Here is a 20,170-nt window from a genome sequence, read left to right as displayed (position 1 = left end):
CTACAATACATTAGCGCTACTAAACATAGCCTCTCCATGTATTCCCTTGTGCCTCAGAGTCAATGGTTTTGTTTTGAACAAGCAAAACAGATTTTTCTTCAAGGCTCTCTGGTTTATGGAGCTACCAAAATGCTTTGACAAACCTACTTCTGATACTGTGGGTGCTGAAAATAAAGAAGAAAATTAAAATGTAAAATAAAAATAGGGTTTTCATGAATCATCCTATCTGCTGGAAGCAGTTTCTTTCAGTCTGAGCATGAGCAGCCCATGTCCAACATCTCCCAAGCCAGGACACGCATGGGGATCCAGGGTCATGTCTCTGTAAAACTACAGTCAGAGGAGATCCTTCCATCTCCATTCCTACAGCACACATCCATCCTTCAGGCCAGGCTGCCTATAGTTTGGAGGAGGTATAGTGACCCCAAGACCTGCTTGCCTCTCTGTGTTGCAAGCACCAAACTTACACCCATGTTGCCACCTTCCCTACATAGCTATGGGATGGTGTGTGAAACCAAAGACCTGGTGTGGGTGATTCCAGAGGATGTCAGCATGACTGTGCAGAGTAGCAAGGAGACCTTTTGGATGGGGGGCAGGTTGCCTTCAAAGTATCAAAGATGTCCTTCCAGAGAAGGAATGCGCTCAGATGTTCTGCCAGCACAATGCCGTGCCACTTACAGGAATGTTTTCAGCAAATATCAGCCCAGTTCTTCCCCAGCCTTTGCTGAGGACCTCTTAGCCAAGCACAGCTGGGTCCCCCAGAAAGCACTTTCCCCAGGTATATCTTGGGCTTGGAAAAATCCTTAAAGATGTGTATATTCACAGAACCATAAAATCATTAAGATTGGAAAAGACTTTTAAGATCACCTAGTCAGACTGTGTTCATAGGGTGTCTATCTGTTTTGATATAAGCTGCTGCCCAGGGACTTTTCCACTCAGTGAAGTTTTTCCAGCTGTGTGGAAAACTAGTAAGAGCAGGCATTTCTCCAGCATTTTCAGAAGAGTTTGCACTGTGTTAGCAGCTAGCATCACTTCACAAAAGAAACATAATGTTGAAAATAATTGAAAAATTCTTTTGTCTATCAATCATTTAGTTTACGTAACTTTGTCACTTTTGAAGGTTTTACACAACACCAGAGCTCAGAAAAGTGACTCTTCAGGGGAAATGCAGATCAGTAATTCAGGTTACTGGTGAGTACATCTCCTGTGTCATGCCTTTGTAGTGAATTAGCATGGCCTATTGCTCTCTCTTGGCTCTGCTCATGAAATAGCGTAGCCATTCAAATATAGCCATTTTTTCATGCCTTTCTGTCCCCAGATGGAGCTTTTCTTCACAATAGGCCAAAGGGGAAGAGCCTGGAGGACCGCGCTTGTGGTAATTGTGGTAAGAATGAAGATCTGCTGGAGGTTTCCAAGATAACACTTGAAAATCAGGGTACATCTGAGCTGTATAACGTGACTATCAAATCTAAAGCTCTCCAGATGCCATTCTAGTCTCAAGGGCAGCTCCCACTGCTGCTTTTGCTCTGAACATCTCTCCATTGGTGCTGATGTCCCACACCTGACAGACTCCGTACCTGGGACTGAAAGGAAATTCCCTTGTGAATTCCACATGGACTGTTGCTGTGTGATGGGGAGAAGCAATTTTCTTCAGACTAGAGAACAGCTGGAAGGGTAAGCTCTGATCATCCTCCATCCTCAAGTATTACCAATGCAAGAAAAGGATCTGGGTTTTGATGATTTCTTTTGTGTGTGCCTATGTGTTTGTTTTTTATCATGAGCAGTTAGTTTCTATGAGGCAGAGGATTTCTGAAGGCCACTTTTAAGGTTGGAATTTAGGTGGTGGGAAGTTGGAGAAATGTAGAGAAGAATGATGAAGTGTTAGTCTCCTGTTAAAAGCACAAAAGGGACATAAATGACTGATCTGAGTACCACCACTGTCTCTCCTCAATCCTTATCTGTCTTATGCTCATTTAAACAAATGCAAACTCTTTCATTTACCTCCTGCTACCAAGAAAATATCCAATTAGAGACAGAAAATACCTTGAGACAAATGAGCTTAGCCTCAATACTGTGATTCTCCTTCATAGAATCATAGAATCACAAGGCTGGAAAGGACCTACAAGATCATCTAGTCCAACCTGTCCTTTGGACACCATACTTGAATATCAACCAGACTGGATTTAAATGACAGCAGCACCTTTTTCCTTCTGAAAAATTGTGTATCATGTGTTAGGAGAAACAAATTCTGTTGCACACCTCAGCACATCCTCCTTCCAATCTTGCAAATAACCCAATCTATACTGAAATACCTTTCAGCCACATTAATGGAAAACTATGATAATTGTAACTATTTTCTCTCTCATGGCTTCACTCCCCTGTTGATTTCTGCTGGAACTCATCTGGAGAAATTTTGCCTCACTCAGGAGAAAGAAACTGATGGATGAAAGAAGAGATGAAGGCACAGTTTGGTCTGCTCTGCTGCTCAGACAGTTTCACAAGAAAGCCAGCTGCTCCATAATTTCATGTATCCCCACATGACAACAGAGCTCTCAAACCAGCAGTTCTCCATGGCTGTACACACAGAGGAGAAGCACAACCATCTTTCCCCAGGGCTATCCTCATGGGCTTGCTGGCCATTCCCTGGGAAGAGAGACCACAGGGCAGGTATGGCACTGGATGAATCAGTTCATCACGTACCTCCAAAGCTTCAGAGAAAACCTTTTCTTCTGGCCCACTCTCATGTCTCTCTTTTACTGACTCTCCCCAAAGTCCAAAGTGTGGTCTGAGCATTTCCCTTTTCAGACGGATTGCGTTTTTACTAATTTTACAGTAAATCACTTCTCTATTTCCTTTGTTTATGCTAGGTGGATTCGGTGATTTCCATGTCTGTGTGATGCATTACTTGGCACATGAGCACAACACATACCATCACTTCATCATACCCATCATTGACATCCCAGCTTTAGGACAAGAAGATGTAAAATCCATCTCCATGCTGTCACTTCCCTTCTCCCTCTCACACTTGTTCAAAGGTACCTCTGGAAACTTCTGCCTCAAGTTCCTCCATCCCAGCCTCCTTCAAGTAGGAGAGTCCAAAATGCTCATGCAGCACAGCTTAGACTTGGCCCCATTGAACCTGTCTCTCCACTTCTCGTCTCCTAAAATTGTGTATCTAGCACATTGTCTGGAGGAGAACAGCAGCCTCTAAGGAGGAGGAAAGCTTCTGTGTTGTCAGCCCAGTGAAATACAGACTCCTCTCCCTGCCTTCCCCTATACCTAAGCATTGGGCCCCTTCTGAGAGCAAACAGCTGACCTGCATCTTTTGAACATCTTGGCTTTTATGGCTTGGATCCCAACCTTAGCAATGTTTCAGTCCTGTTTTCTCTTTGCTGAACAGCAGGCCTGGAAAGCTTCACCCTCACTGCAGTTAACACACATCCTGCCATGCCCATGAAAGGTGTTTTTCTTCAAAGGACCCGGTGCCAATCCCCAAATGCACCCATTGCAGCAGGTGAATTGTCTCCATGGAGACCTCCCCAGTGCCCTCTTTTCAGCTCCTCCCTCTTTTATTGTAAATAGCATCTGTATCTCTGCTGGAGCAGGCAGCTCTCTGCTTCCTGGTCACCTGCTTGCCCAACGTGCCTCTTGGCCTGCTGCTGTCTGGGAGAATAGCAATGCCACTCTCAGAGAGTAAACCACACGTTACAGAGAGCTCTTTTTATTCCTGAGTTTCTTTCCACCCCCATCCCATTATCAGATTTGCCTGCATTTCTGGTGGCAGCTGCAGCATCATGCTGCCAGGGACCATGTGTTCAGGGGGAGTTTGGAGGGAAGGAGACTGGGGGGCTGCAACCCCTCATTTCTGCTCCTTCCCCTTTTGATGCCCAGGACAGAACAGCTAGGTAGCTGGACATTCTGCTTTCACACATCCAGAACATGCCTTGATCCTCCCTGAGCAAAAAGAAAAGTGTTCAGGAATTGCCCATATCCCTAGGATTTACTTATTTCTTTATTCTCCTTATAGTCCAAAGGCCTCACCTCCCACCCAGCATCTTCCTCATCCTTGGTTGGGAAACTCTGTCATATACAGCAGGATTTTTTTAAGAGATTCAGGGAAAAATGTGGAGGAGTAAATGCACACATGTTCCTTCCTGCTCCTTCACCCTTCTTTCTAATGAAGACAGCTGGCACGTACCCAGCACATTGCTGCAGTTCCTCTGCTCCTCTCAATATTTTGGGGCCATATTTTCATACCAACAAACCATTACAAAATTTCTCCAACATACTCGGCACAAACAAGTATTTCTCTGACAGGTCAATGCAACACCACCTACTGCTCATTACACACATAAACTGATATAAACTGAGGACGGCGGTCCTGGTGGCAAACAAGGTACTTCTTGTAAAACAATGCCAGAAAGACTGGAAGAACCTCCACAAACCCAGGCTAGCAATCTGCTCTTCAAGCAGCAGTTTAAACAGTTTTGGAGTACATGTAAATGGGTTATGCACTCAGACCGTGACTCCCATCCTTTGCCAGACCAACACATACCCCTTTTGTCCCACTGTTGCCTGCCAGCTTCTCCATAACTTCTACCCCACAAGATCTCCAGATGCTCTCATTCAAAGCAAAAAGGGAAACTGAAAGGACACAGTACTAGAAATAAGTGATGTGGGAAAACTCCTCCATATCATTAGGGGAGTCCTGACACTGCCTTTGGAAGAACATTTCATGAAGGGTGATTCTCTTCTATTGTCACACTCATACTGCTACAACAGAATCTCACCGTTAGGGCATGGGGAGTTTCCAGGGAGGGGAGAAGAAAATTGGATCTTTCAGTTCCTTTCACCTCAACTGCAAAAATATGCTTTCCTACTTTTCCTGTTCTAGGCAGATTTTCCTGGCCCTTAACCAAGTCTTTTCAGCTGATCATTGTTCAAATCTATGACGCATGGTCAACGTGTTCAGCAAAAGCTGCATTTTACTGTTAACCAATGAGTGCTTGGGTGTCAACCACAAAGAAAGTGAGATCCAGATTTTGAAAGTGTCAGAAGTGGATTTCCTTTGACATTAACATTTCTCTGTCATAGCCCAAGCTCCTCTGTTAGTCTGGATCAGTCCTGTTTTCTCCAGGAAAGACCAAGTCAGTACTGATAGTGCTCCAAGTGCACTCCTGCACAGTTTGTGCAGCACAAACTCTGCTCAGCAGACGCTCATGCAGAACTCACTGATTCTGAGAATGCAGTCCTCCAGGTTCTGTGGGACACTCAGGACAGTCACAAGCTTTTGCATACTTGAGCTTTTCCCCTCAGGAGTGCAGCACTCAGTGGGGGTGGTGGGAACCAAAAGAGCTAATGTTCACAAGTACAAACACTGATGACCAGACGAGTGCTGCCCTTTGCTTGTAAGCAAGCCCATGTTCCCATACTTGACAGGACAACTGTTTCTCCCCAGCTCCAAGCCACACAGTTGGATGGAGCATTCCCACTCATTGTTTTTGTACAATAATCACCTTCAGGCAGAGAAGAAAGTTAAAATAACAGACAGACAAATGAAACACAGGTACCAAAAATGGTGAAAGATGATGAGATCATCTTGTCCTTCCCCCTCGCTTAGTCAATACAAGATTGTTCCCCACCGGACCTCCGAACAATGCTACTTAACCTAGATGCAATCGTGCTGCAGGAACTGCCAAATACAATGCAGTGAAGAGCAGAGAATGAGCTCATATGAGTTAATCCAATTCCTGCAATAAAACAATCTACAGCTCTGGTCTCCATCCTGCAACATTCTGCCTAGCCAAACCTTCTGCACTTGCGTGCTAGCACTTGAACAAAAGCTGCAGCCGGTGTGGTGCTGACACAACCTGAAGCTAGCAAAACACAACACCATAATATCAACCGATGATCTTGCTACTAAAACCACTGCTTTGTTTAGGTGGAACCCATAAACCTTGTTCTTCACAGACAGTTGGGGAGCAAAGCATTATTTCCAAGAATGCTCACAGAGAGGAAATCCATTGTGTAGGTCAACATGAATAGACTCTTGCATGTGAAGTCTGTATGGGCAACATGAATAGATCTTTGCATGTGAAGTCTGTATGGGAAGCATACAGGTGGCTAGTGAGAAAATAAATAGCTTCTTATCCAATACAGCAACACAGCACAAACAGCTACTGATGACCTGCAAACATTTAGAAGGCACCTCCATCTGTGAGACACGCAACACAGGATCCCAAACCAGCACCACCCAGGCAGCACACTGCAGGAACAGCCAGTCAGCACACAGCAAGCATTCTTCATGGCCCACAGAATCCATCACTGACTATACTGTTCATATTTGCTATTTGTAAGATGTGTCCAGAGCAACAGACACACATTCAGAGGGTGGGAAGTAACATCCCAATGACTCCTAGGACTGCTATCTTGCTCTGCCTTATGTATAATGGGCCTCAAAGCAGAGGGTTAAAATCCCTGCCCAGGCTCCATCAAAGCACTTTCCTGGAACAGGCCGGGGTAGCAAACCCATCTCCTCCTTAAAATCATGTAGCTGAGAAAAAGCAGAGAGGCTTTCATCACTATTCTGTATGCATAATTAAGTTTCATTTGCAGAGCAACGAGTTCTTAGTAAGTGCACACATACAGATCTTGTTAATTTATGTGAGCAATACCCAGAAACAGAGTTCTCTGGCCAGGGTTCAGGCAGCAAGCAGAAAAATGTATCGTGATACTGGAATGCAACAGTGTATACAAAAATATGTCCACCAAGTGCAACACTGTAAACAGGAGCAAAAGTAAAATAAACAAACACATGTCATCTCATCTGGGTCACAAGTTGACTCGACGTGACGTTTCCTTTTGTAGTGAAGAAAATTGGAGAAAAAAGAGTCTATTTATATAGGCTCTGGAATAAATGAGGACAGCTTTTTCCTAGCAGTATTGACTATTTTTGCAGTTTTCTCATCTTAGACATTAGAGGCTTTCCCTCCTTTCTAGGGCTGAAATTTTCCTTCTACTTGAACTCATGGATCATAAGCCACAGTCCTGAGCGCATAAAACTGCATCACTGTGCAGCTGCAATCGTTGATCTCAGCCACATGGGTCTGCCATAAAATCGGAGGCATATGCAGGCTGAGAACAGTAGCTCTGAGTTCAATACTACTAGCTTTTGAAGGCTTTGGAGACTGCCTCTGTTTCTCCCATGCTAGCTTTTTCCTCCCAAATGATGCTTTGCAGCTGTGTGTCTTTCAGATCCCTAGGGAGCCCATTTACACTGCTGCTCTTAAATGACTAAAGTGGGAACACGCGTCCTGCGTTTCTACACACACACACACACACACACCCATGCGCACAGAACTCTGAAGCCCTGTGGGTGGTTTTCATGGAAGAGAAAATTTTTGCTGGTGCTTCTCTCAGCCTGCCTCATGCAGTGCAAGCATAGCATTGGTCTTGGACATGTTCCTTGTGCTCCTGAGCTGCACACTGCCTTGTGCAGGTGGCTATCCAGAGCACTCCGAGCAATGTGCATGGAGCATACACATCAGAAGGAGGCATAGGAAGGAAACTGACCTCATATTCCCATAGACCTCACTGAAGTGCCTCTTGCTTTCTGGTTGCAGGGCACACATTTTGAATACCAGAACAGGTTGGACATGCTGCAATAAGTCCTACACAAAGTCACTCATTTACCACAAGCAGCAAGTAAAAGCAAGATGTTGTGGAGTGCTATTGAGAAAGCTGATGCTCACTTCAGCCTAGGCATCCTTCTACAGTCTTTAGGGAAGATGGTTGTGCAAAGGCCACACTCTCTGTGGAGCATCACTTCTGCCTGTTTTGAAGAACTGGAGGAGCCAAGTATCTGGGAGCAGAACCTGCTGACTGCCTGTTACCAGCTCAGCTGCCATATGCACAAGACTAACCCAGGGCCCTTGGTAAGGGGCTCCTCAGAGCCATAGCTCACCATGGCTGCAAGGTTGGCAGGAAAGGCTGACCTAACCCTGCACCAAGCTGGCCCTCAGACCTATTGTCTTGAAATCAGGGTAATGATGGATGCCTAGGATGTTTCATCATTTCCCAGAACTGTAACAGGGCCCACGTTTAAACTTCATCAAAAACTTTTTGGTTTCCTTTCTAATTTTTATGTGCCTGGAGAGCTGGCTATGCCTCCCCCAGCCTTTGTTCTCCTGTTATTAAATGACTGATCCATTTTCTCAAAGGACGAGTGCTACCATTGTGCAAATCTATTAGTTAGATATTGGTTTTATCAGTAAAACCCCAGTAAGGGGGCTGCTACTTGGGACATGTCCTTCACATTCTCTCTGTTCCTCTCCCCTTCCACCCAGGCTCCATCTCTCCTTTCACAGCTTTTTTCCCACACTTGCCACGTGGCCAAATAATCCAAAGGCTGGAGGAGACAGCTATAGGAAACAGGGCAATGAGCTTCCGTATGAGTTAGGCATGGATGTTTGGAGCAAGAGGTTAAGAGGCTGAGGGTCCTGGGCTGAGCTCAGATAGAGTCCCAGGGCCCACAGGTTTGGGTAGGCCTAGGTTAAGGCTTTCCATGGCCTTCACATCCCAGCGGTGCCTGGCACGGTCAGTGTCAGGATCCACATTGGTCTGCCTTCCCACAATACCTCCTTCAGACAGAAGTGTCCTCCACATACAAGCACAGCAGAGATCTGTGCACACACACAGACACAATGTGATTTTGGCATCTGCTCATCCTCCCTCATTTTTCATTACTCCCTCCTGCTAATATTTTCTCCCACCTTTGTGCAGAAATTTATACCCTTGCCTATCAGTCTTGACCAGGTCTTTTCCACCACCATTGCAATTAGAGCATATAAAAATAGCAGTAACCATATCACCCCTCATGTGGAAAAGAGATTGTATGCAGCAACTCACATGTTTCAGTGGCTAACTTAATAACATGGCCTTAGCCACCCTGTGCTGGGTCTGGTCCAGCTGTTTGTCCAACAGGTCTTTAGGAGCAGCTGTTCTCACCGCCAGATGCAGATCCTTTTAGCTGCTGATGAAATGGTGCCGTATTCCTGCTTGTAGATTTTGTTTCTCTACTTTAAAGGCACCTGCTCAAAATGCATTGCCATTTCTGTTATTAGATAGTCAGGAAAAGTAGGAGCTGAATTTTGCTTGCAGGCATTTTGAGGAGCAAGGCACTGTCTCATTTTGGAAGCCTCTCTCTTGCAGGCTCTGCAAACAAACTCTGGCTGCTTCCCAGACAGTTCCTGATGTGAGCTTGACATTAACCACAGCAATCCCAGAGGTCGGAGCAGCCCAGCCTTTCCTCTGAACGTGAGGAAACGACCTGCAGCCGTCAGTGGAGGCAGCTCGCTGGGGTCAGGTGGCACGTGCAGGCCTCTAGCATCATGGGTCCCAGTGCCAAGAAAAACATCTCCATGCGCTTCCTGCGGGCAGGACAGCCCCGGGTGTTTCCTCCAGGCGGGTGGGTAAAGGGACAAGTGGGGATGTTTGTTGTAATTGAAGCCAGTTGCTCATCCACCTATCAGAGGACACCGTAGATGCTTACAGTGAGTTGAGCAGTGGACACAAGCTCTGTGGGGACCAACAGATTCCTTGGCACCTGCAGCTGGTGAGGTATAGGAACAGGCTGCCCAGGAGGGTGGTGGAGTTACATCCCTGGAGGTGTTCAAGAGAAGGGTAGATGTGGCAGTGAAGGACAAGGTTCAGGGTGGCCACAGGCATGGGTTGATGGCTGGACTAGATGATCTGTTTGGTCAACCTTATTGATTCTGTGATTGTATGACTGCTTGTCCTCACTTGCCGGTGGACCCACAGGCCACCAGTACCAGCAGGGACCAGCCGCCATCTAATGCTACCCTCATCCCACTGCACCACGGCCTCAGGAAACCTAGCAGCTTCTTGCCTCCTTGGCTACTTTGCTGTTAGACTTCTCACCTGCACACTTCATACCATATTCCCTTCTTGCACAGGGACTGTCACTGTTTTTGACCTGTCAGGATGAAGAGCAAAGGCCAAAAACCTGATATCTCATTGTCTTGCCTACATCAATACCAGTGTAAAATACACCAGTAGAGCAATAAGCGGATTGCTTCAAAGTCACCAGGCAACACAAGTCCTTCTTGCAGCAACGTGCCGCAAAGAAAACTCCGTCACATGGCGCAGTTTTCCAAAAGCATGAGAACAGGCTCACAGCCCACTCTTAGATAAGAAGCCTCAAGCAAAGCAGAAACAACAAGCAAAAACTCAATTCAAGGTTTACTCCAGGATGGACGCCTTGCTACGATAAATTAAGGTGTTTTTCATTATTAAAAATAAACAAAGCAATGAAAGTGAACCATGTCACCATTCATACACTTAAAAAACATCTTTAATCTGCTTGGGAAAATCTTTTTTTCCCCGTAACAGGAAAAAATATTAGTTGTCCAGATAACAAGCAAAACAAAATCAACTAAAGGGCATCAAGAGACTTCCTGAAATTGAAAAAACAATGTTTTGTGTAACAAGTTAAAAAAAAAAAAAAAAAAAAAAAAGGAAAGAAAAGAAACATACACAGCAAGCAGAATGATTCCTCCAGTTTCTTCAGGTCGTTCTTGGTTTCAGGAACATGAGGAAGAACAACACAAGCAGGCGAATGTTTTATTTAACCTTACAGCATTTTACAGCTGTCCTAGCCCTCTTCCCTTCTCCCTTCCCCCCCCTCCCCGGAAACCATTTGTCTTTCTAGTGCCTTATTTTTAACAGCTCAGCTCAGCCCCGAAGGGATATGTGTAAAAACAACGAAAGAACTTAATCTGGTGACTTTGAGGCTCCCGGGACTGAAATAGTAAGCCTGATGCAAATCAGCATCACCCTGCTGTGCAGGAGGGAATGACGCCTCCTATTGCATAAGGAAAAGATGGAAGGGTCTGGCCGCTGTGGGCCATGCTGGTGGAGAGGCCCGGGAACCCATTCATCCTGCAGTAAATCTGCCCCTGGAGATGCAGGGGGAAGTTTGCACAATGTCTGCCCAAACACCGCCTGGATCCCTGCCAGGGCCACGAGGTTTTCATTCTCAGGAGCTCACAAATCCCACCTACATGCGCCCAATGAAAACAATGCTGGATGCAGCCTGGCCTTCTCCCCCATGTCTCCTTCTCAGCTGCTGTGCTGCAGAGACTGCAGGAAACTATTAGCTATGCTTGCTAGAAACCTCTGGATCCCAAGGAATTATTCACAGTGGATGTATTCAGAGTTGTTTGGTTTTTGTTTTTTCCCTCATTTAAGGTTATTTATAGTTTGCACACATTCATATATATCTTGACTTATGCATTTTCTAATGTTTGGCCCTGTAGGTTAATTGTGGCAATATAGGATTCAAAGGCTTCCTGTGCTTCAGTTACCCCAGTTTTCAGTAACACAGTTGGTTGCAATCAGGCAGTTAAGTCATGACATTATATATACTCCCTAATAAATACACATGGGGGCAAGCCCAGCCCTAGCACCCTTGCAAGCCAGTTTCAAGTGTGGAAAAGCACTTTCTGTTAATATTTATGACACAGAAGTCAGACCATTGCATGTTTGCGAAGAGTAATCCCTGGACAGGTGTAGTACCAGCCAAAGCAAATTGATTTAGAAATGTCAACATATATTCATGGATTATTTGCCAAGCTCAAGCACTTATAGTAAATGTCAATAGACCCTGGAATAGAGTTCAGCTTGCTAATAAGGAAACCTCCAGTCTTTCAGCAAGCACGTCAGTCAATGGGGAAAAAACATGAGTCTACCAAACAAATAACACCTTCCCAAAGATAATGCCAGAAGGAATTCACTCAAATCCACACCCACACTTTCTAGGCTTGCACTATCAAGGGGGGCTGGCAGTCTGCAGCACTCTCAGTGAGAGCCACAGCCACTCAAGTGAGTCCCTGGTCAGCATGGAAATACATTGCTCAGCTTCACTCCTAGAGTTCAGCATTTGGTCCCTTTTCTCAGGTGACAAGTGATAGGACATGAGGAAACAGCCTCAAGTTGCACCAATCGAGGTTTAGATTGGATATCAGGAGGAATTTATTCATGGAAAGGTAATTAGGCATTGAAACAGATATCCCAGGGAAGTGGTGGAGCCCCTACCTCTGGGGATGTTTAAGAGATGTGTAGATGTGACATTTAGGGACATGGTTTGATGGTGTACTTGTATCAGGTAGATGGCTGCACTTCATTACTGTAAGAGCTTTTTCCAACCTAAATGGTTCCGTGATTCCTGATGGAGGATTTCACTGCGCAAAGTCCCTGGGCCCATCCTGGTCAACATGCGCTCATCAAGGTACACCATATCCTGACAGGATATAAGCAGTAAACAGTAGGCAAATACTCACGCATTATCATTGGTTGGTATTTGTTGTTTTTAGAGATCTGCAATAAAATTCCCACTTAAAAAAAAAAAAAAAAAAAAAAAAGCATACAATAAAAGTAGCTTCTATTTTCTGCCGACGGCAAAGCTGTACAAAAAAAGGCACTTCCTTCATTATTATTCTGTGCACAAAAATGGTTTGATGATATCCGTGTCATTTTTTTGTTTTTGTTTGTTTGTTTTTATATTATTCTGTTGGCATCCATGTGATTAACTCTTGGGAAAAGGTTTAGTTACAATCTTATTTTAGATACCCACAAAACTGTTCCCTAAAGCATTTGTCTTTCACAGCGCGTGCCATGCTGGGGTGCGCTGGGACAAGTCAGAAAGCCCCACCACCAAAGCAGGCCCCCACCTTGGGCATACTGAGAGCTCACATCTCACATCTGGTTTTGGCAAATAACCACGAACTGGAGGCTAAAAGGTGGACAGAAAGCAAACCCGTACAACAGCGCAAATAGATATTTGCTGGAAATCACTGGCAGCATTTTCTCAGCAAAGGTTATTGTTAGAAAATATAATTGATATTAATGTCTGCGGTTATCTCATCTGATTGTATCAGCAAAATATGCTATCACTTGCTAATTACTTCTAACTTGATTTTCACGGGCAAGCAGTCGATGCTGGAAAACAGAGTTGTCTTTCTCAGCCCAGCAAAATCCTGCATAATTGCAAATTAAGCTCCAGACCGAGGCCAGCTCGCAGCCGCTGCACCCACTTTGAGAAAGCAGCACTTTCCATTTAACTTGGGATGATTCTCATCATCATTTCTCCATGGAAGTAACACTTTTCTGACCAAATAATGCTGTCAGCCCACAGAACATTGCCGTGGTACAATAGCTGCCTGCTCAGGGCTCACTCGCCACCTGCTTTTCCTTGTTTTGTTTTCTAGCCTCTAATTACTGAGCAGAGTCAATTCCTAATGAGGCAGTTTGATTTCCTGTTTTTCATACTTCTTGAGCCACTTAAAGAGCCAGTTCAACATAAAAGGAACCCTTTTCAAAACAGATTTTAAATTAATTATAATAACCTTGGTGGTTGTTGTTGTCGTCGCTCAGCGTATGTACATGTGTGCACATCTGACTTTTCCATAGCTGTGTTTCTCATTTAATATTTCCACACGGAACAACCATTTTTTTTGTTGTTGTGTTCCCCCTCCTGCCCCCGCCCCCCAACAATTCAAACTGGAAATTCTTGTCCAGGAAACTGTAGCCACAGAAACACTGTGTCTGGGGCTGAGGAGGAAAAGGTGATGATGTCATGAATAATTGGGCTGTGAGAAAAGATGGAGCATGAATAAGGAGGGAAATATCCTGACGTCTGTCTTAAAAGCTGGAAGATAAACACTTGTTGTGAATGGTACACGCTGGCTTCCAAAAGGGCCGCTAGGAAGAACAGTACTAAGCGACCACTCAGAAATATACAAATGATGCTAATGAGGTCTCCCAGCCCTCTGACCCTGCAGTATGCATGTAGTGCCTCTCAGATCACGTCGTGGGGCTTCCTCTCTGGATATCAGTGGCACTGAAGAGCTACTGCTGCTCTGGGGCTTTAGAGAGGTCTCAGCCCTCTTCCTCCTCCTTCTGCTTCCACCCCACTGCTCTGCCCCAGCCTCCCAGTGGTGCTGGTTGAAGCTGCTGGCAGAGTACATATCAGGACCTTGCTTCAGCAATGGTTCCCCATTACTCCCCATCCTCCAGGCCTCCCAGAGCAGCCAGTGCAGCCCAGTACTGCCATGATGGGCACTCCTTGTCCCAGAGGTTTGGATTCTACATCAACAGGTTGTGCCAGCCAGCAGCCCCAGGACCTGTTACATCAGCAAGCACTGGAGTTTCTCTGTTGAAACTGCATATAAAGCTCAATGAAAACAAACAAACAAACAAAAACGCCACTCTACAATGTGCTGCTGGATACAGAGAAAAGCCAGTCTGTGATAGCCCTAAAAATTTTGCTGTGGCTCAGCCATGGAGGGCTACATTCCAACCCCACCCAAATCAGAGAGCTGAGAAAACTTCAATGGGCTCTAGCTTCTGGATTATTATTATTATTATTATGACAGCGTTTTCCTCTCAGGATTCAGACTCTCTCTAAATGGTGGGAAAAAGGGTTTTATACAACCTCCAGTCTCCACATGACAAAGTGACTGCCTATTCCTACAGTCGTCTGAACAGAATAGACGGAATAAGCTATTGTCTGTGCTCAGAAGTCAGCTCCTGCACCGGCACTTGATTGGTCCAGGATGTAGAGGAACAAAAAGGTCATTGAATAAAAGAAGAACAATACTTTTCATGAAACAAATGAGCTTTTGCTAATTTATAACATGTTTGGTTTGGGTATCATATACATCAAAATGATGTAATTAGTAAATGTCATTTTCTGGAGAGAGAGAGCTCAGCAAACCCTTAATGATGGGAATTTCCTGCCCCAGACTGTAGGCTCTGTACTACCGGGGCATCATAAAGATGCTGTATTTCACTCGTAATTACAGCGGGTACAAAGTGGAACCCAGCCACGCGATGATGGGATGAGGAAAAAGTTCACCTACTGCAGAGGTTAGCTACACCGAAGAATTAATGGGAGGCATGCAACAGAGCAAATGCTGATTAAAAACACAGGCACGTTCCACGCCCAGTATCTGAAACCTGGGAGCTGCATTTTGCAAACAGTCCCACCTCCAGATACCAACATCTCTCACCATCCAGCTCCAGCCCTGAGCACTCAACTGCTGACCTTCCTGCAACACACCCAGTCACCAGCTCAGCTCCTGGAGCTGAGGGACGCTTGGACTCGGACAGCAGCTCTGCACATTGTGCAGCACTCTGCTGTACACATCCAACTGCAAGACAGTTTTCAGTAAGAGACCTCAGTATGTTCAGTGGAAACATCATCTTTCAGAGTTGCAAGGGTGTTGGCCCCCGTGCACACACACAAACACTCACAGTCACATTCACAACGTCAGACATGTTTATTCCAGGAGTTACATTTTCTAGGTCAGAGGAAAAAACTGCTCTCACAATGCCGTTAGCTCAAAGGGGAGCCAGAAGTACTGGAGATCTCATATAAGAAACACTCCCCAGACACTAGCCTTCCAGGTTACGCAGGGCCACCTCTCAAGACTCCTGATACACTGCAAGACATGGGTGACTGAGGAACGTAAGGAACCTTCTTGCTAGGAATACAGTAAGTCTTCATTTTTGTAACTTTTATTGCAAATTAGGCTTGAAACTAAGCTAACTAAGCTAACTTATCTAAATCCATTGGAAACAGCAGCTGGTTGCAGCAGTGGGGGCCAAAAGATGTAAAAGTCCTCTTCACTTGTATATTCCTTCTTCAAATAAACACATTGTCTACACCTGGGAGACTCCCCAAAAACCTCCTTGCATCTCTTCCTTCAGATCCTGAAGGCAGCCCTGAGTTGAACATTGTTATAGTAGCAGAAAAAAAAAAAAAAAAAAAAGTGTTGTTTTTGCTTGCACCATAAGAGATGAAGAGACACAGCAAATTGCTGTGAGTCTACCAGACTTGAAGAGCCTAACAGAAAGGCTCTGCCCTGAGCTAGTTGCTCAGGCTTGCGGGATTACCCTTGGTTTGCTTTCACTTCAAATATCATTGACACTTTCCCTCCAGAAATGTTGCACCAGCTCTATTCCCTCAGACCGAGGCTGCTGCAGGAGCACAAAGGCTCTAGGATTGCCCCTAGAGCAGCACAGTGCTCACTGCTCCAAAAGAGCTCTGAGCTGGAGGGCAGTGAATGAAGACACCACTGTCTAGAAAACCTTTTCTCATGTGAAAATCTACTAGGCAGGTTTACAAGCAGAAGTCTCCTCTGGCAATGGCCACAGCATTCTCTGAGCTGCGTGATAAACACATTATATTAGTACATGTTTCCTTCTTCGCAAGAATTACTGGGGCACATGTGAAACAATAACATGATTTGGAAAAGCTTCCTTGATCGTTTGCACTGCAACTTTGTTCTTTACGGCAAACTAAATGTATGTGGGAAGTAAAAGGGAGACCCAAAGGGCTAGCAAATGCTAATCAGAGTCTCTTCTGCCAGGAATGGGCACGTCTAAGCTGGAAAATGTTTAACTGCTCGGGATTTTCACCTCTGTATTAGCAAAGGAAGGACACCTCTACATGTGACATTCTTCTCCCCAGGAAATACCCTTACATTCTCTTCTGGTCAGAAAGGAAAACACTCCAGTGCAAATAATTTACTTCACACCCGCTTCTTTCCTCTCCTTTAATTTGCTTTTTCAAAAATTCCTTCTGCTGCCAACTTTTCTATCTTTTATGAAGATTAACCCAGCAATTCCCACATTTGTGAGCAGCTCTAACGGAAATCTGCTAAAAGAATAATCTTGAGTCAACAGAAGCATGCACTGATGGGCCTCAGCTGAGCCAGCTGCATTCCTGCAGCTCTGAAAGAAGATAAGCACAAATGTCCTCCTTGCAGGTAGAGTTCAGGCACTATGGAAAAGTAAACAACCACATGTCAACTGATCTTCTGTGTGTACATCACTATTTTGGGGCTCCCAGTCACCACAAGACAACACCAATAGCACTAAGCTGCGTCCTGCTGTACTGCCATGCTTAGTCCCATAGGTGGTCACCACTGGCAGGTGATAGACAGGAGATGTGTCAGGTAGCTGCCCTGGCCTGATGACAGCTCCCTGGGTGCACAGAACAGCAGCAAGAGGAGAATCATGGGGTGCCCCTGAAGTTTTCTGCTCTAACTCATGTAAGTCATCTCTGAGGGCATTCAAGAAACACATAGATGTGGCACTGGGTTGGTGGGGATGGATTAGCAGGTGGACTAGATGACTTCAGTGCTCTTTTCCAACTTTAATGATTCTCCATGGTGAAGGCTACAGCCCTTCCTGCACAGCTGGGCAGCCACCAGCTTGTGACACCACCCATTCAAAGAACCAGGACAGCAGGTAAAGGTGTTGACTCACAGACAATCCACTTTTTCAGCTACCCACTCACTTACTGTAAATGCATGCTTGAAGAACACTTTCAGTTCCTCTAAGTCATGCTCCAGTGTATGGCTCACCACATGACAAGAACACATCTATGACCTCAAGGTAACACCTGCTCACTGCCAGCAGCAGGAGATTGAAGGAGTCAGGTTAATGGATCGAGAAGCCTTGTAGGTGGGGAAGGGAATTTGTGAAGACGAACAGCCCAAGTTTGCACATAAGGAGAGGTGTGTGGGTGGCAATCAACAAAAGAAGTGGGCAGCACTTATTTATTGTAGTGGTTTCCTGCATTTCTGATGTCTGAATGAACAGAGGTAATAAAGGTATAATTTAGGTTAAGCATTTATTTACTTCCTACTTAGAAAATGCAAATGAGCTAACCACATAGTCTCTTCACATCAACCCAAGGTCATACATTAGCTGTAACTGCATTTTCCTTAGTCTTGTCTTTGGTGGAGTCTGTACTATTGCAAGTGTTCACCTAGTCACTGCAGTTGATATGATATGGCAGAGAGAAAGTGAGCAGCAGCAAGACAGCAGGGGGAAAAAAAAAAAAAAGCCAGGAATAGGCATGTGGGAAAAAGATGAGTGGAGTACAAAAAAGAGCTACAAATGCAAGAGGCAGGAGCATTCTGTGAGGCAGGGAAGAGGAGAGCAAGCAGAGAGTAGAAAAGTGAAAGTGGAAAGGAATGAAAACACCAAATGAAATAGGAATTAAAACCACTCAGGGAGAGCAAAGGGGATGGGACAAGAATGGAAGGGAGGGACTGTGAGCAGGGAAGTGCTGCATTTCAGTGAGATCACTTGTGCTCCATAGTGGAAGCAACAGGGACTCAGGAACGTTGCAAGTAGACCAGTGTGGGGCAGAAATTAAGCAACACCAAAAAGCAAAGACACACATTCAGGAAAGAGATTGAACTAGAACAATAGCAAAGAATGAAAAGTGGCTGAGGTAGTGCTGCTCATTCACCTTTCTCCATGGAACAAAATCAGCTCAGGCAAGTAGAACAGCCATAGACATGGATGAGGCCAAAAACCCCTGCAGGCACACTTCAAGATCTCTGCATGGGAGACCAGTCCAGGTACAGAAGCATCTCTCCTCTTGATGTGGAGATTAAGATTGTATTAGGGTCTGAGGCTCCCAGGCCCCTAGCCTGGGGTCTCCAAAATCAAGACTGAGGATCTGGGGATGATGGTGTTCTACACCAGAACACTGGCACCTTCAGAGTACAAAATCCCTCATTTGTTTTCTTTATTTTACAATTTACATAATAATCTGCTTTGGCCTTATGATCTTTTTGCTTGTTCTGCCTGGAAAGAGAACAGCCACCAATTCAGGTTGAACTACCAAAACCCAACAGGACAGCAACTCTTCTGGAATGCAATGCTGTTTTCCAGAATCATCTCTCATTTCTTCCTTTTCCACTACATGAAGGTATGCAGCCACGGTGCCTCTAAGTGTTCAGCCCATTGGTCTCACAGATCACTGGCTCAGGCCCCAAGAGATCCCTTCACCCCCAGAGACACGTTGAGTCAAAGGCAACCCCTGGGGAGATCCCATGTGCTGCATCAGCTGGAAAACTGACTGCAAAACCAGCAAGAGAGAACGAACATGGGAAGGTGAAATAGGGAGCAAGGTGAACCTGAAGAGCTGTATGGGGCCTATATTTATTTAAATCCTTTTAAGGTTATGACATTTGACAAGCACCTATTGCATCGTATCCTACAATTTAATCATGCTTATTAAACAACAACAAAAGCCTACTTGTTTTAAAGACCACAGCCCAACAATCTCATTTTGTACCTTCACAGGCATGAGCTGCAGAAAACACTATGAAGTCATTTCTGGCCAAGCTTTCTCCATTATAGGGAAACGTGCTTCACTCTGACAGTTGCTTCGCTCATTCCTTAGTGCCTCCTTACACAGCCACCGCTCCACATCCCCATCTGTTCTGTGGCCCTCTCCCGTCCCTTTCCTATGGGTGGGGAGACCTGTGCAGAGTCCCAAACACTGCAATATCACAGATACAAATCACCAGCAGCTCAGTTTCATCTCCAGTTCCTGCACTAAGAGTGAGTGGCACTTAGAGTTGGGTACTACTCCCAAGAAAACAGCTCATTGAATGAAGCAACTTTCAAGTTTGGAGAGAGGAAAAAAACCACCAAAACAAAAACAACAAAAAAACATACACTAAGGGTGTCGAATCAGGAATAGATGCTTGAATGAGGCTTTTGCATGCCACTGCTCTGTTCCCTATTGCCTTAGCTCTGCGGATGCCCCACCTTAGGCAGTGGCAACCTGTCATCTCAAGGCAGTAAGTAAGAAAAACACCAGGATCCAACAGGGCAAATCATGCTTGAAACACTGCCCTGGGCTCAGCCAAGGAAAACATCCCATGACTGTAGCACTGCATTAAGAACAGCAGAGAGAACTGCTCAAGAAAGGGAAGGAGTCAGAAGGTACCATCTAACTACCCCCACATGATTTTACTAGTTTTGGATACAAGCAGTACACTCTGAATGTCTAACACTGCAGTGACCTCAGTGACTTACTAACCTTTAGGTTAGAACAAGAAATGCACTGTCACCTGCTAGCAGAGCTGCACATTCCAACTGCCCTGAGGCTCCTCTGCATGCAAGCCCAAACCAAAGGGCTGCTGGAAATCACTGACTCAGCAGTCCTTGGCAAAAGTCACCAGCAGAGACTGCTGGCTCCAGAAATTGGATGCCACTTGTGGCAGCTTTCCAGGTTGCCACCCAACACACTACTGACAAAAAGACACTGCCACCTCTGAAC

This window comes from Excalfactoria chinensis, chromosome 5 (genome assembly GCF_039878825.1).
Source record: "Excalfactoria chinensis isolate bCotChi1 chromosome 5, bCotChi1.hap2, whole genome shotgun sequence".
NCBI classification, from domain to species: Eukaryota; Metazoa; Chordata; class Aves; order Galliformes; family Phasianidae; genus Excalfactoria; species Excalfactoria chinensis.
This window is presented reverse-complemented; position numbering follows the sequence as displayed.